Here is an 18,016-nt window from a genome sequence, read left to right on the forward strand (position 1 = left end):
TTCAGGCATGTAGTTGAAACAAAATCAACATAGCCTTCACGATATTTATGTTCATGGTGGATTATATCCTACTCATGCTTGTATTCGGTGTTGATTAATTTTAAGGCATGTTCATGACTGTTGTCGCTCTCTAGCTGGTCGCTTCCCAGTCTTTTGCTAGCCTTCACCTGTATTAAGTGGGAATACTGCTTGTGCATCCAAACTCCTTAAACCCCAAAGTTATTCCACATGAGTCCACTATACCTACCTATATACGGTATCTATCTGTTGTTCCAAGTAAATTTGTATGTGTCAAACTCTAAACTTTCAAATAAATATCTTGTTTTGTATGATCGAATGGCTCATGTATCAACTAGGGTTGTCTGTATCTTCCATCTTAGGCGGGTTATTCTCAAGAGGAGTGGACTCCGCTCCTCACTCACGAGATAAATGGCTGGTCAGTGGGATGCCCACTCCCATGCTTTATGCAAACTAAATCAAAATAATTGCAAACAAAACTCCCCCTGGGACTCTTGTTAGTTGGAGGCACTTGTTGTTTCGAGCAAGCCATGGATTGATGCTTGTTGGTGGAAGGGGGAGTATAAACTTTACCATTCTGTTTGGGAACCGCCTATAATGTGTCTAGCATGGAAGATATTGTCATCTATTGGTTGTTATGTTGACAATGAAAGTATACCGCTCAAAATATTATTCACCTCTATTTCAAAACCGATCTCTGGCACCTCTACAAATCCCTGCTTCCCTCTGTGAAGGGCCTATCTATTTACTTTTATGCTGAGTCATCATCCTCTTATTAAAAAGCACCAGTTGGAGAGCACCGCTGTCATTTGCATTCATTACTGTTAGTTTACATTGAGTATGACTTGACTAGATCTCTCTTACCATGAATTACAATGTCTAGTCAGTCCTGGGTCTTTAAAGGTGCTCTGCATTTATGTTTTGCGGTCTCAGAAAGGGCTAGCGAGATACCATCTTGCTATATCATATTATGATTGTTTTGAGAAAGTGTTGTCATCCGAGATTTATTATTATGGCTCGCTAGTTGATTATGCTATTGATATGAGTAAACTTGAGACCTAAGCGTTATTGTGAATGTGGTTAGTTATAATCTTTGTTGAAAACTTGAATGCTGGCTTTACATATTTACAACAACAAGAGCAAACAAAGTTTGTAAAAGTTTTTCTTTATCACTTTCAGTTTATCAACTGAATTGCTTGAGGACAAGCAAAGGTTTAAGCTTGGGGGAGTTGATACGTCTTCGTCGTATCTACTTTTCCAAACACTTTTGCCCTTGTTTTGGACTCTAACTTGCATGATTTGAATGGAACTAACCCGGACTGACGCTGTTTTCAGCAGAATTACCATGGTGTTATTTATGTGCAGAAACAAACGTTCTCGGAATGACCTGAAACTTCACGGGGCTACTTTTTAGAAAATAAGAAAAATACCTGCAAAAGATGAAGGCCAGGGGGCCCACCACCTCTCCACGAGGGTGGGGGCGCGCCCCCCTACCTCGTGGGCCCCCTGTTGCCTCTCCGACTCCAACTCCAACTCCATATATTGAGTTTCGGGGAGAAAAAAATCAGAGAGAAGAAATCATCATGTTTTACGATACGGAGTCGCCGCCAGGCCCAAAAACCTCTCGGGAAGGCTGATCTTGAGTCCGATCGGGGCTCTGGAGAGGGGAATCTGTCGCCATCATCATCATCAACCATCCTCCATCACCAATTTCATGATGCTCACCGCCGTGCGTGAGTAATTCCATCGTAGGCTTGCTGGACGGTGATGGGTTGGATGGGATCTATCATGTAATCGAGTTAGTTTTGTTAGGGTTTGATCCCTAGTGTCCACTATGTTTTGAGATTGATGTTGCTATGACTTTGCTATGCTTAATGCTTGTCACTAGGGCCCGAGTGCCATGATTTCAGATCTGAACTTATTATGTTTTCATCAATATATAAGTGTTCTTTATCCTATCTTGCAAGTCTATAGTCACCTATTATGTGTTATGATCCGTTAACCTTGAGGTGACAATAATGGGGATACTTACCGGTGGTGACCGTAGTTTGAGGAGTTCATGTATTCACTATGTGTTAATGTTTTGTTCCGGTTCTCTATTAAAAGGAGGCCTTAATATCCCTTAGTTTCCGTAAGGACCCTGCTGCCATGGGAGGGTAGGACAAAACATGGCATGCAAGTTCTTTTCCATAAGCACGTATGGCTATATTCGGAATACATGCCTACATTATATCAATGAACTGGAGCTAGTTCTGTGTCACCCTATGTTATGACTGTTACATGATGAACCGCATCCGGCAGAATTCTCTATCACCGATCCATTGCCTACGAGCTTTTCATATATTGTTCTTCGCTTATTTACTTTTCCGTTGCTATTGCTATCATCACTACAAAATACCAAAAACATTACTTTTACTACTGTTACCTTTTTGCTACCGTTACCACTACTATCATATTACTTTGCTACTAAACACTTTGCCGCAGATATTAAGTTTCCAGGTGTGGTTGAATTGACAACTCAGCTGCTAATACTTGAGAATATTCTTTGGCTCCCCTTGTGCTGAATCAATAAATTTGGGTTGAATACTCTACCCTCGAAAACTGTTGTGATCCCCTATACTTGTGGGTTACCAAGGCCTCGCACATGACAATGAATGCCGTGATGTTGAGGATGAAGTTGGGGGCTAGGTCATGGAAGTCTAGCCCATAGTAAAACATCAGCCCACGGACGAAGGGGTGGAGAGGGAAACCCAGCCCGCAGACGAAATGCGTGAGGAAAACAACCCTCTCGTGGGGCTCTAGAGTGGGGACGATATGTCCCTTATCCGGGAGTCGGTGAGCAATCTCCTGGGCCAGATATTCGGCCTCCCGGAGCGCCTTGATATCCTTCTTCTTGACAGAGGAGGCCATCCACTTACCCCCAGCTCCGGATCCAGACATTTTTGGAGTACTTTCTCGGTTGAGGGAAAAGCTAGAAGCTTGGGCGCTGGAGCTTAGGGATGGAAGGACTGAGGAGGGGCTGAGGTGTGGGTGCAGGTAGGGAATCCTAATCCCCTTATGAAGGCCGCGAATATCAAGTGTCTCCCCACTCGCCTTGAACTCACCTATTCCCAAGGGTCGTGCAAAACAGCACGGTTGGGTCACCCACGCACGTATTGATGAGAATCCCGTAATAAGGGGGCACGATCTCTACTTCGACAAGACGTGCCAGTGACAACCGTGTCTCGAAATGTGGAGCGGCAGATAAAAAATGTTCCGAAATTATGATCGGACAGATGTGATGTCATTTTGTAAAAGCTGTCAGCGGATTAGAATCGTGTAAAAGTATATATATTCTCTCTATGGTTATGTATGGTGTGTATGACAGGACCGGATACAATCATCGCATCCGAAGACTATCTTGAAGTTCGGATAAAAAGGAACCCGCCTTGCAATGCCGGAGACAATCTGCACGCCGAACTCATCGTCATCGAAGTTAGGTTCAGGGGCTACTGAGGGAGTCCTGGACTAAGGGGTCCTCGGGCGTCTGGCCTGTTATCCATGGGCCGGACTGATGTGCTGTGAAGACATGAAGACCGAAGACTATACCTGTGTCTGGATTGGAGTCTCCTTGGCATGGAAGGCAAGCTTGGCGACTGATTATGAAGATTCCTTCTTATGTAACCGACTCTATGTAAACCCTAGATCCCCTCGGTGTCTATATAAACCGGAGGGGATAGTCCGGGAAGGATATATTCATTACCATAGTCATACAGGTTAGACTCCCAGGGTTTAGCCTTTACGATATTGTGGTAGATCAACTCTTGTAACACCCATATTCATCAATATCAATCAAGCATGACATAGGGTATTACCTCCATAGAGAGGGCCCGGACCTGGGTAAACATTGTGTCCCCTGTCTCCTGTTATCATCGTTCCTAGACGCACAGTTCGGGACCCCCTACCCGAGATCCGCCAGTTTCGACACCGACAGGCGGCTCAGTGGGCGGCTCACCAGTCTTTTCCGGTTCATCCGACGACCTCTATTGAGGCAGGCGTGGTCACAAGGACTGGAGGTGTCCCTTGCTTAGTACCGGCTCTGCGTAATGAGAGTTTTCCCAAGGATTTCAAGGGGCCTCGAAAGGTGCCTAACTACACGACCGATTTACAACCAGGGGCATGGATTGAAAGCTATGAGATGGCCATGGAGCTATTGGAGGTCAGTGACGCGGCAATGGCCAAGTACTTCACCATGATGTTGGATGGAATGGCTCACACTTGGTTAAAGGGGCTGCCACCAATTCCATTGGTTCATGGGCAGAATTAAAAGCCCATTTTATTCAGAATTTCAAAGACACCTACAAGCAGCCCATGTCAATTGCGGATTTGACTAATTGTAAACAAGAGGAAGGTGAGTCCATGACCCATTGGGTGCACCGGGTCAGAGCCATAATACGTTCATCTGATAAGATGGATGTCGGCTCTGCAGTCTTAATGTTGGAGAAAAATTGCCATTTTACGCCTCTGAAACAGAAGCTAGGGCGGCTCAAGCGTGATTGTAATGACATGGGGCGGCTAATGGCGGCTCTGGTCAAGTACGCCAACTCTGATGGTACCAAGGATCCCGAGTCTGACAATGAGAAGACAGGGAAGGGGAAGAAGAACGGCAATGCCAAGGGTCATCAGCATAACCCGGCGAATCAAGGAGGCAATAATAAGCGTAAGGCTGACGGTAGCTCGGAGTTTGTGGCTAACACCGGTGCACAGGGCAACAATCAGCGACGTAAGGGGAGGCCACCTCCTCGGTCCATGGGTCAGGTCCCACTCTTGAGCAGCTGTTAAACGAGCCATGTCCAAGGCATGGTACTCAGCAAAAACTGGCCACTCACCTATAGAATGACTGCACGATCATGAAGGCTTTCAAGAACTCTAACATGTTCAATAGCAATCACGGGTCGGGCGGCGGCTCAGGTGGCGGCGGTTTTCATGGCCTAGTCGGCGGTTCAAATCCCAATTTTCAAGGCTCTCAGGGAAATCAAGGTAGCTATAATCAGCAATCTGGCCAGGGAGGTCAGCAGCAGCAATCTGGATATCAGAGCAATCCAAAGCAGTTGAATAGTGGGCAGTATCATGTGTTCACCACCAGTTTGTGCAGATGGGACCAGAAGCTTCATAAGAGGGCTGTGAACGTTGTTGAGCCGGCAGTCCCTCGTTATTTGAGATGGTCTGAGCAGCCTATTCTGTGGAGTAGGGAAGATCACCCTCCCCGGGTTAACAATCCGGGTCACCTGGCTTTGGTGGTGACACCTCAGGTTGGTGGATATAAATTCACTAAAGTACTCATGGACGAAGGCAGTAGCATCAATATCCTCTATTATGAGACTTTCCGTCGCATGGGGTTGACTGACAAAAATCTTAAGACATCCAACACTGTTTTCCATGGAGTGGTGCCTGGTAAGCTGGCATACCCAGTGGGTAAGATTGAGCTGCAATGTAGAGACCAGACCTCAAACGGTCCAATCTCTGTGCTCCGGTGTCATCCCTGGATCAGTAATGCTGACACCTCACAGTACTTGAAGGATTTATAGTAGAGTAGCAATCACACACTTATTACATCGAGTGTCTCAAAAGAGAACTTATTACAATAAATATGGCTTAAGGCCATCTACTAACGATAACAACGGAAGGCTTGGAAGATAAGTGAGTCCATCAACTCCAACGGCATCACTGAGTATAGAACCACGACCTAAAACTCCTTAATCGTCGTCTGAAAAGTCTGCAACATTAACGTTGCAGCCCAAAAACGGGTCAGCACATGGAATATGCTGGCAATGTAACACATAGAGAGTAATGGAATGAAACAGCTATTCTACATGCATATTTGGCTGGTGGAAAGCTCTATGGTTACAGTTTTGCGTAAAGCCAATTTTTCCCTACTGCAAAGGAATAAATTTATTTAACTATCATGGTGGTTGTTAAACATTGAGAATGGTTGACAACATTCTCAATCCCAATTAAGCATCATCATTAAACAACCCAGCAAAATTAATTTTTAGAGTAACATGTTGAGATTCACATGATAATCCAGGTACTAGATACTCAAGATGTCCATAACCGGGGACACGGCTAACCATGATTAGTTTATACACTCTGCAGAGGTTTGCGCACTTTTCCCCACAAGACTCGATCTCCTCCGTTGGATTTCTCGCACTACATGGTGTTTGAGAAATGGATGACCGAGACACAGTCTTTTAGAAGCACTAGCACCTTATGATGGGTAGACCATACCACCTACATCCCCTACATCAGCTAGTCTACCACTGTAAGAGTTCGCACGACTTAGTCAACTATGCTAGAGCCCATAATAGCTTGTGGCTGCACACGGAAGTTTCTAGCATGAATAATCTCATGATCCCTTTGAGCCTGGGTGGCGGTCCAAAAGAAAACAGGCAATCTTGGAATACCCAGGTGCCTCAATCCACCCAGATGTGTGTTTAGGTTGCCACCTTAAGTAAACCATTAATTAACAAAGCTCACATCTGTCATGGATACACTCACCCAATCCACGTCTACTAGCATAGCATAGCAATAATAAGCAAACGTAGAGTAACTCCCAAAGGTTTGATAATAAACAAGAAATAGGTTCTACCTCAACTACTTCCCAAACCCACAATTTAATTAGATCCTAAAACACGCAAGGTGTGAGGATTGATCTAATGCAATAAAACTGGGTAGTAGGAGGTATGATCAAAGTGTTACTTGCCTTGCTGATGATCCGGGAAACCTAGCGATTCGAAGTAACAAGTGGCGCACTCCGGGTACTCTATCGCAAACAAACAAGCATACAATAAGTACTCAACTAATGCACAGGTAAAACTCAAATAAGAGATCTAACCAGAAAGTTCAATTTAAGAACTCCGGCTGGCAAAAAGAATCAAATCGAACGAAGCAACGAAAGACAAACGACAAAAGAAACAGGCTTCGTTTACTATTCTGGATCTAAGGCAATTTTTACAGTGGCAAAAACTTGTTTAAGTTTGTTAAACGGAAAGAGGGTTTCCAGACGAAACTCCAGGCGCTTGAATCGCCTGATTCCGATAAACGAGCGAAAAGATATACTAAAACGAAAATCAGATCAAAAATCGTGATCAGAAAAATCGCGGATTTAATCCGAGAAAAAGAAAAACGACGAACATTCGTTAAAACGAATGAGCGGACGAATGCTCACTATTTAAATAAACCGGAAAACCGATCTATTTAAAAAAACCAAAACTAAAAAAACGACAAAACCGTTGGAAAACCAAACAGTTATTTTTCTAAAAAACGGCGGCGGGATCGAGGTAAACCTCGGGCGGCGGCTCGGGCGATGGCGGCGACGGCGGCGGGCGGTGGCAGCGGGCGGCGGCGGCGCAGAGCGACGCGGGGCGGCGGGGTGGCGCGGGGCGAAGGCGGCGGCGGCGGCGCGGCAAGGCGGAGCGGCGGCGTGGCAAGGCGGCGGCGGCGCGGCGAAGGCGGCGGCTGCGCGGGGCTAGGGCAGCGTGGGGCGGCTAGGGTTTGGGGGGGCTTCCGGCTGGGCCTCCCCGGCTTTTAAAGCCGGACGGTCCTTAGTGTCCGAGTCGGACACGGCCCGTAGGTCGGTTGCGCGTTTTTTTATAAATAGTTACGCTCAGAAAAAAAAGGACTACTAAACCGACTCCAAAAATCCCAAAATAAATTTCCCCCGGCTTCTAAAATCAAGCCGCACAGGATGAACATTTATTTGGGGCCTAAATGCAATTTTGAAAAATGCGCATTTTGTCCTAAATTCAAATAAAATAGCAAATAAAACCCAATAAAATCTTATTTGATTTTTTTATTAAATCCTCAATATTTCTTTATTTTGGGGAAGTCATTTTATTCCCTCTCTCATAATTTTTATAATAGAAATAATTGAAGATAAAATAAATAAAATCAAATGATCCTATTTTGAATATTTGAGGCAACTCAAATATGAAAATAACGAAATCCCCAACTCTCTCCGAGGGTCCTTGAGTTGTGTGAAATTTCTAGGATCAACCAAAATGCAATAAATATGATATGCAATGATGATCTAGTGTATAACATTCCAAATTGAAAATTTGGGATTTTACAAACCTACCCCCCTTAAGATGAATCTCGCCCTCGAGATTCGGGTTGGCTAGAAAATAGGTGAGGGTGGTCTTTCAGCAATTCTTCCTCTCGTTCCCAGGTGGCTTCATCCTCCGTGTGGTGGCTCCACTGAACCTTGCAAAATTTGATAACCTTGCTGCTGTCGGATTTCGGGTTCTGGTAGACCCTTGAGGTTCGAACACTGGGGTGCGCGCGGAGATTTCGCCTCCTACCTACCTACACCCCTCCGCCATGCTAAGATCTAAACTAAGGAAAGAACAACACAAGAGACACAGGGTTTATACTGGTTCGGGCCACCGTTGTGGTGTAATACCCTACTCCAGTGTGTGGTGTGTGGATTGCCTCTTGGGCTGATGATGATGAACAATACAAGGAAGAACAGCCTCACGAGGGTTTGTTCTTGGCTGAGGCGATGAACTGCTGGGAGGAGTTCAGCCACCTTTCTCTCTCTCTCTCTCTCTCTCTCTCTCTCTCTGCCCTGCTCTCCTTTGGCCGACCGATCCCCTTTGCTGTGTGGGTGGCTGGTCCTATTTATAGAGGCCCTGGTCCTCTTCCCAAATATTGAGCGGGAAGGGAGCCAACAATGGCGGGCTAATTTGGAGGGGGGCAGCAAGTATCAGCTATCCTGACAAAAGTAGTCTTCGCCTGCGCAAAGCTCTGGTGATGACACCGTCTTGGGCTCCACGGTGACCTCCGTCTCGTAGTCCTCCTGGTCTTGGTCTCGTTGCACCGAAATGGCAACCTTTGCCTGATGCCTCGGTACTCCGCGGCTGCGCTTGCCCCCTTTGCACCAAAGAGGAAAGGAGGACACTGCGCGGGCTGGCACCCACCTGGCGCCCTGAGTTGTCATGGCTTGCATCATGGGCACCTCGTGAGGTACCCCGCCTTGATCTCTCCACCTCCTCGTGAGCCAGCCTGACGAGGCCGTGCCTGAGGAAGCTTCGCGTCGTCTGCCTCGCGAGGCTTGGCCCCTCGCGAGGGTCTTGGGTTTGTGTTGGTGAAGATGGGCTGTGCTGGGCCCCCCTTTGAGCCACGCCGCAGGCCGCAGGCAGGCAAGTCTGGGGACCCCCGTTCCCAGAACGCCGACAGTAGCCCTCGGGCCCAAGGCACGCCCGGGCTTGGCCGTGCAGGGAGGCGGAAGGGCAAGAGCGAAGCGCCGCGGGCCCTAACAGCCTGCGGCCTTGGGCGCCGCGTGGCGGTTGATTGGACGTGGGCGTCTCCACTTCCCCTCGATGCCTCGGCAACTGCACGGATGGGACAAGTCCCTGCATGCAAAAACGGGTCATGATTACCTGTGATCGTGGAGGCCGGCGGTTGGCCTTCGCCGGCCATAAGTACGGAACGACGCGTGCCCTTCCAGTCCACCCCTCCTTGCTTCTCCTTCTTCCCGATCCTTGCTCCGTCTTGCCGCGATGGCTCCGATCCGCCGGTTCTCATCGGCAGAGAAGTTAAAGGCTCCCCGAGAGGGGCCAGACCCTCTCCCACCGAAGAAACGGCTCATCCCCCATGACCCGGACGAAGGGGCCCTTCAGGTGGTGCCGAGGCCTTGGGGCGAGCGGGCGCCGCCGGGGTTCCCGCTTCCATTGCATGCCCACGTCGAGGGCCCTGAAGGAGCTGATGCTGACCGCCACGGGCGGCGCCGTCGTCGGCGCCGACGGGTCACGAAGGTGTGGGTCGTCCCCCCTAGGGTCCACACCGAGGGCTCCTCCCAAGAGTTCGTGCTCCACGTTGCCATTCCTCTTCAGTCTTGGATTCGCCTGCCTCCCTTCTTCACCTCTATCGTCCCGCAGGGGGAGCCCCTGGAGCTCTGGCTGCAGCACGCCGGCTACAGCACCCTCGCGACCGAGGCAGAGGTCGCGGTCGTCGCCCCAGGCGAGGTCTACATGAAGGAAATATGCCCTAGAGGCAATAATAAAGTTATTATTTATTTCCTTATAATCATGATAAATGTTTATTATTCATGCTAGAATTGTATTAACCGGAAACATAATACATGTGTGAATACATAGAAAAAACAAAGTGTCACTAGTATGCCTCTACTTGACTAGCTCGTTGATCAAAGATGGTTATGTTTCCTAACCATGAACAAGGAGTTGTTGTTTGATTAACGGATCACATCATTAAGAGAATGATCTGATTGACATGACCCATTCCATTAGCTTAGCACCCGATCGTTTAGTATGTTGCTATTGCTTTCTTCATGACTTATACATGTTCCTATAACTATGAGATTATGCAACTCCCGTTTACCGGAGGAACACTTTGGGTACTACCAAACGTCACAACGTAACTGGGTGATTATAAAGGAGTACTACAGGTGTCTCCAAAGGTACATGTTGGGTTGGCGTATTTCGAGATTAGGATTTGTCACTCCGATTGTCGGAGAGGTATCTTTGGGCCCTCTCGGTAATGCACATCACATAAGCCTTGCAAGCATTACAACTAAATATGTTAGTTGTGAGATGATGTATTACGTAACGAGTAAAGAGACTTGCCGGTAACAAGATTGAACTAGGTATTGGATACCAACGATCGAATCTCGGGCAAGTAACATACCGATGACAAAGGGAACAACGTATGTTGTTATGCGGTCTGACCGATAAAGATCTTCGTAGAATATGTAGGAGCCAATATGGGCATCCAGGTACCGCTATTGTTTATTGACCGAAGACGTGTCTCGGTCATGTCTACATTGTTCTCGAACCCGTAGGGTCCGCACGCTTAAGGTTACGATGACAGTTATATTATGAGTTTATGCATTTTGATGTACCGAAGGTTGTTCGGAGTCCCGGATGTGATCACGGACATGACGAGGAGTCTCGAAATGGTCGAGACATAAAGATTGATATATTGGAAGCCTATGTTTGGATATCGGAAGTGTTCCGGGTGAAATCGGGATTTTACCGGAGTACCGGGAAGGTTACCGGAACCCCCCGGGAGCTAAATGGGCCATGATGGGCCTTAGTGGAAAAGAGAAGAGGCAGCCCTACATGGGCTGTGCGCCTCCCCCTTCCCCTAGTCCTATTAGGACTAGGAGAGGTGGCAGGCCCCCTCTCTCTCTTTTCCCCCTCCGCGAATCCTATTCCAACTAGGATTGGGGGGGGGGGAATCCTACTCCCAGAGGGAGTAGGACTCTCCTGGCGCACCCCTTGTGGCCGGCCAGCCTCCCCCCCTTTGGTCCTTTATATACTGAGGTAGAGGCACTCTAGAACACACAAGTTGATCCACGTGATCTATTCCTTAGCCGTGTGCGGTGCCCCCAGCCACCATAATCCTCGATAATACTGTAGCGGAGTTTAGGCGAAGCCCTGCTGCCGTAGTGCATCAAGATCGTCACCACGCCGTCGTGCTGACGGAACTCTTCCCCGACACTTTGCTGGATCGGAGTCCGGGGATCGTCATTGAGCTGAACGTGTGCTCGAACTCGGAGGTGTCATAGTTTCGGTGCTTGATCGGTTGGATCGTGAAGACGTACGACTACTTCCTCTACGTTGCGTCAACACTTCCGCAGTCGGTCTGCGTGGGTACGTAGACAACACTCTCCACACTCGTTGCTATGCATCACCATGATCTTGCGTGTGCGTAGGAAATTTTTTGAAATTACTACGAAACCCAACAGTGGCATCCGAGCCTAGGTTATTTATGTTGATGTTATATGCACGAGTAGAACACAAGTGAGTTGTGGGCGATATAAGTCATACTGCCTACCAGCATGTCATACTTTGGTTCGGCAGCATTGTTGGACGAGACGACCCGGACCAACATTACGCGTACGCTTACGCGAGACCGGTTCCCCCGACGTGCTTTGCACATAGGTGGCTTGCGGGCGACTGTCTCTCCAACTTTAGTTGAACCAAGTATGGCTACGCCCGGTCCTTGCGAAGGTTAAAACGGAGTCTATTTGACAAACTATCGTTGTGGTTTTGATGCGTAGGTGAGATTGGTTCTTGCTTAAGCCCGTAGCAGCCACGTAAAACTTGCAACAACAAAGTAGAGGACGTCTAACTTGTTTTTGCAGGGCATGTTGTGATGTGATATGGTCAAGACATGATGCTGAATTTTATTGTATGAGATGATCATGTTTTGTAACCGAGTTATCGGCACCTGGCAGGAGCCTTATGGTTGTTGTTTTATTGTATGCAATGAAATCGCGATGTAATGCTTTACTTTATTACTAAACGGTAGTAATAGTCGTGGAAGCACAAGTTTGGCGAGACGACAACGATGCTACGATGGAGATCAAGGTGTCACGCCGGTGACGATGGTGATCACGACGGTGCTTCGGAGATGGAGATCACACGCACAAGATGATGATGGCCATATCATATAACTTATATTGATTGCATGTGATGTTTATCCTTTTATGCATCTTATCTTGCTTTGATTGACGGTAGCATTATAAGATGATCTCTCACTAAATTATCAAGAAGTGTTCTCCCTGAGTATGCACCGTTGCGAAAGTTCTTCGTGCTGAGACACCACGTGATGATCGGGTGTGATAAGTTCTACGTTCAAATACAACGGGTGCAAAACAGTTGCACACGCGGAATACTCAGGTTATACTTGACGAGCCAAGCATATACAGATATGGCCTCGGAACACGGAGACCGAAAGGTCGAACGTGAATCATATAGTAGATATGATCAACATAACGATGTTCACCATTGAAAACTACTCCATCTCACGTGATGATCGGTTATGGTTTAGTTGATTTGGATCACGTAATCACTTAGAGGATTAGAGGGATGTCTATCTAAGTGGGAGTTCTTTAATTAATTTGATTAACTGAACTTAAATTTATCATGAAACTTAGTACCTGATTAGTATCTTGCTTGTTTATGTTTGATTGTAGGTAGATGGCTCGTGCTGTTGTTCCGTTGAATTTTAATGCGTTCCTTGAGAAAGCAAAGTTGAAAGATGATGGTAGCAAGTACACGGACTGGGTCCGTAACTTGAGGATTATCCTCATTGCTGCACAGAAGAATTACGTCCTGGAAGCACCGCTGGGTGCCAGGCCTGCTGCAGGAGCAACGCCGGATGTTATGAACGTCTGGCAGAGCAAAGCTGATGACTACTCGATAGTTCAGTGTGCCATGCTTTGCGGCTTAGAATCGGGACTTCAACGACGTTTTGAACGTCATGGAGCATATGAGATGTTCCAGGAGTTGAAGTTAATATTTCAAGAAAATGCCCGGTTTGAGAGATATGAAGTCTCCAATAAGTTCTATAGCTGCAAGATGGAGGAGAACAGTTCTGTCAGTGAGCATATACTCAAAATGTCTGGGTATAATAATCACTTGATTCAATTGGGAGTTAATCTTCTAGATGATTGCGTCATTGACAGAATTCTTCAATCACTGCCACCAAGCTACAAGAGCTTCGCGATGAACTATAATATGCAAGGGATGAACAAGACTATTCCCGAGCTCTTCGCGATGCTGAAAGCTGCGGAGGTAGAAATCAAGAAGGAGCATCAAGTGTTGATGGTCAACAAGACCACTAGTTTCAAGAAAAAGGGCAAAGGGAAGAAGAAGGGGAACTTCAAAAAGAACGGCAAGCAAGTTGCTACTCAAGAGAAGAAACCCAAACCTGGACCTAAGCCTGAAACTGAGTGCTTCTATTGCAAGCAGACTGGTCACTGGAAGCGGAACTGCCCCAAGTATTTGGCGGATAAGAAGGATGGCAAGGTGAACAAAGGTATATGTGATATACATGTTATTGATGTGTACCTTATTAATGCTCGCAGTATCACCTGGGTATTTGATACTGGTTCTGTTGCTAATATTTGCAACTCGAAACAGGGGCTGCGGATTAAGCGAAGATTGGCTAAGGACGAGGTGACGATGCGCGTGGGAAACGGTTCCAAAGTCGATGTGATCGCGGTCGGCACGCTACCTCTACATCTACCTTCGGGATTAATATTAGACCTAAATAATTGTTATTTGGTGCCAGCATTGAGCATGAACATTATATCTGGATCTTGTTTAATGCGAGATGGTTATTCATTTAAATCAGAGAATAATGGTTGTTCTATTTATATGAGTAATATCTTTTATGGTCATGCACCCTTGAAGAGTGGTCTATTCTTGTTGAATCTCGATAGTAGTAACACACATATTCATAATGTTGAAGCCAAAAGATGCAAAGTTGATAATGAGAGTGCAACTTATTTGTGGCACTGCCGTTTAGGTCATATCGGTGTAAAGCGCATGAAGAAACTCCATACTGATGGACTTTTGGAACCACTTGATTATGAATCACTTGGTACTTGCGAACCGTGCCTCATGGGCAAGATGACCAAAACACCGTTCTCCGGTACTATGGAGAGAGCAACAGATTTGTTGGAGATCATACATACAGATGTATGTGGTCCGATGAACATTGAGGCTCGTGGCGGATATCGTTATTTTCTCACCTTCACAGATGACTTAAGCAGATATGGGTATATCTACTTAATGAAACATAAGTCTGAAACATTTGAAAAGTTCAAAGAATTTCAGAGTGAAGTTGAAAATCATCGTAACAAGAAAATAAAGTTTCTACGATCTGATCGTGGAGGAGAATATTTGAGTTATGAGTTTGGTGTACATTTGAAAAATTGTGGAATAGTTTCGCAACTCACGCCACCCGGAACACCTCGGCGTAATGGTGTGTCCGAACATCGTAATCATACTTTACTAGATATGGTGCGATCTATGATGTCTCTTACTGATTTACCGCTATCGTTTTGGGGATACGCTCTAGAGACGGCCGCATTCACGTTAAATAGGGCACCATCAAAATCCGTTGAGACGACGCCTTATGAACTGTGGTTTGGCAAGAAACCAAAGTTGTCGTTTCTGAAAGTTTGGGGCTGCGATGCTTATGTGAAAAAGCTTCAACCTGATAAGCTCGAACCCAAATCGGAGAAATGTGTCTTCATAGGATATCCAAAGGAAACTATTGGATACACCTTCTATCACAGATCCGAAGGCAAGACTTTTGTTGCTAAATTCGGAAACTTTCTAGAGAAGGAGTTTCTCTCGAAAGAAGTGAGTGGGAGGAAAGTAGAACTTGACGAGGTAACTTTACCTGCTTCCTTGTTGGAAAGTAGTACATCACAGAAAACTGTTTCGGTGACACCTACACCAGTTAGTGAGGAAGCTAATGACAATGATCATGAAACTTCAGATCAAGATACTACTGAACCTCGTAGATCAACCAGAGTGAGATCCGCACCAGAGTGGTACGGTAATCCTGTTCTGGAAGTCATGCTACTAGATCATGATGAACCTACGAACTATGAAGAAGCGATGGTGAGCCCAGATTCCGCAAAATGGCTTGAAGCCATGAAATCTGAGATGGGATCCATGTATGAGAACAAAGTATGGACTTTGGTTGACTTGCTCGATGATCGGCAAGCAATTGAGAATAAATGGATCTTCAAGAAGAAGACTGACGCTGGCGGTAATATTACTGTCTACAAAGCTCGACTTGTCGCGAAAGGTTTTCAGCAAGTTCAAGGGATTGACTACGATGAGACTTTCTCACCTGTAGCGATGCTTAAGTCTGTCTGAATCATGTTAGCGATTGCCGCATTTTATAATTATGAAATTTGGCAGATGGATGTCAAAACTGCATTCCTGAATGGATTTCTGGAAGAAGAGTTGTATATGATGCAACCGGAAGGTTTTTTCGATCCAAAGGGAGCTAACAAAGTGTGCAAGCTCCAGCGATCCATTTATGGACTGGTGCAAGCCTCTCGGAGTTGGAATAAACGCTTTGATAGTGTGATCAAAGCATTTGGTTTTATACAGACTTTCGGAGAAGCCTGTATTTACAAGAAAGTGAGTGGGAGCTCTGTAGCATTTCTGATATTATATGTGGATGACATATTGCTAATTGGAAATGATATAGAATTTTTGGATAACATAAAGGGATACTTGAATAAGAGTTTTTCAATGAAAGACCTCGGTGAAGCTGCTTACATATTAGGCATTAAGATCTATAGAGATAGATCAAGACGCTTAATTGGACTTTCACAAAGCACATACCTTGACAAAGTTTTGAAGAAGTTCAAAATGGATCAAGAAAAGAAAGGGTTCTTGCTTGTGTTACAAGGTGTGAAGTTGAGTAAGACTCAATGCCCGACCACTTCAGAAGATAGAGAGAAAATGAAAGATGTTCCCTATGCTTCAGCCATAGGCTCTATTATGTATGCAATGCTGTGTACCAGACCTGATGTGTGCCTTGCTATAAGTTTAGCAGGGAGGTACCAAAGTAATCCAGGAGTGGATCACTAGACAGCGGTCAAGAACATCCTGAAATACCTGAAAAGGGCTAAGGATATGTTTCTCGTATATGGAGGTGATAAAGAGCTCGTCGTAAATGGTTACGTTGATGCAAGCTTTGACACTGATCCGGACAATTCTAAATCGCAAACCGGATACGTGTTTACATTAAACGGTGGAGCTGTCAGTTGGTGCAGTTCTAAACAAAGCGTCGTAGCGGGATCTACATGTGAAGCGGAGTACATAGCTGCTTCGGAAGCAGCGAACGAAGGAGTCTGGATGAAGGAGTTCATATCCGATCTAGGTGTCATACCTAGTGCATCGGGTCCAATGAAAATCTTTTGTGACAATACTGGTGCAATTGCCTTGGCAAAGGAATCCAGATTTCACAAGAGAACCAAGCACATCAAGAGACGCTTCAATTCCATCCGGGATCTAGTCTAGGTGGGAGACATAGAGATTTGCAAGATACATATGGATCTGAATGTTGCAGACCCGTTGACTAAGCCTCTTCCACGATAAAAACATGATCAGCACCAAGGCTCCATGGGTGTTAGAATCATTACGGTGTAATCTAGATTATTGACTCTAGTGCAAGTGGGAGACTGAAGGAAATATGCCCTAGAGGCAATAATAAAGTTATTATTTATTTCCTTATAATCATGATAAATGTTTATTATTCATGCTAGAATTGTATTAACCGGAAACATAATACATGTGTGAATACATAGACAAACAAAGTGTCACTAGTATGCCTCTACTTGACTAGCTCATTGATCAAAGATGGTTATGTTTCCTAACCATGAACAATGAGTTGTTGTTTGATTAACGGATCACATCATTAAGAGAATGATCTGATTGACATGACCCATTCCATTAGCTTAGCACCCGATCGTTTAGTATGTTGCTATTGCTTTCTTCATGACTTATACATGTTCCTATACTATGAGATTATGCAACTCTCTTTTATCGGAGGAACACTTTGGGTACTACCAAACGTCACAACGTAACTGGGTGATTATAAAGGAGTACTACAGGTGTCTCCAAAGGTACATGTTGGGTTGGCGTATTTCGAGATTAGGATTTGTCACTCCGATTGTCGGAGAGGTATCTCTGGGCCCTCTCGGTAATGCACATCACATAAGCCTTGCAAGCATTACAACTAAATATGTTAGTTGTGAGATGATGTATTACGGAATGAGTAAAGAGACTTGCCGGTAACGAGATTGAACTAGGTATTGGATACCGACGATCGAATCTCGGGCAAGTAACATACCGATGACAAAGGGAACAATGTATGTTGTTATGCGGTCTGACCGATAAAGATCTTCGTAGAATATGTAGGAGCCAATATGGGCATCCAGGTCCCGCTATTGGTTATTGACCGGAGACGTGTCTCGGTCATGTCTACATTGTTCTCGAACCCGTAGGGTCCGCACGCTTAAGGTTACGATGACAGTTATATTATGAGTTTATGCATTTTGATGTACCGAAGGTTGTTCGGAGTCCCGGATGTGATCACGGACATGACGAGGAGTCTCGAAATGGTCGAGACGTAAAGATTGATATATTGGAAGCCTATGTTTGGATATCGGAAGTGT

This window comes from Triticum urartu, chromosome 4A (genome assembly GCF_056163025.1).
Source record: "Triticum urartu cultivar PI428250 chromosome 4A, HENAU_Tu73, whole genome shotgun sequence".
NCBI classification, from domain to species: Eukaryota; Viridiplantae; Streptophyta; class Magnoliopsida; order Poales; family Poaceae; genus Triticum; species Triticum urartu.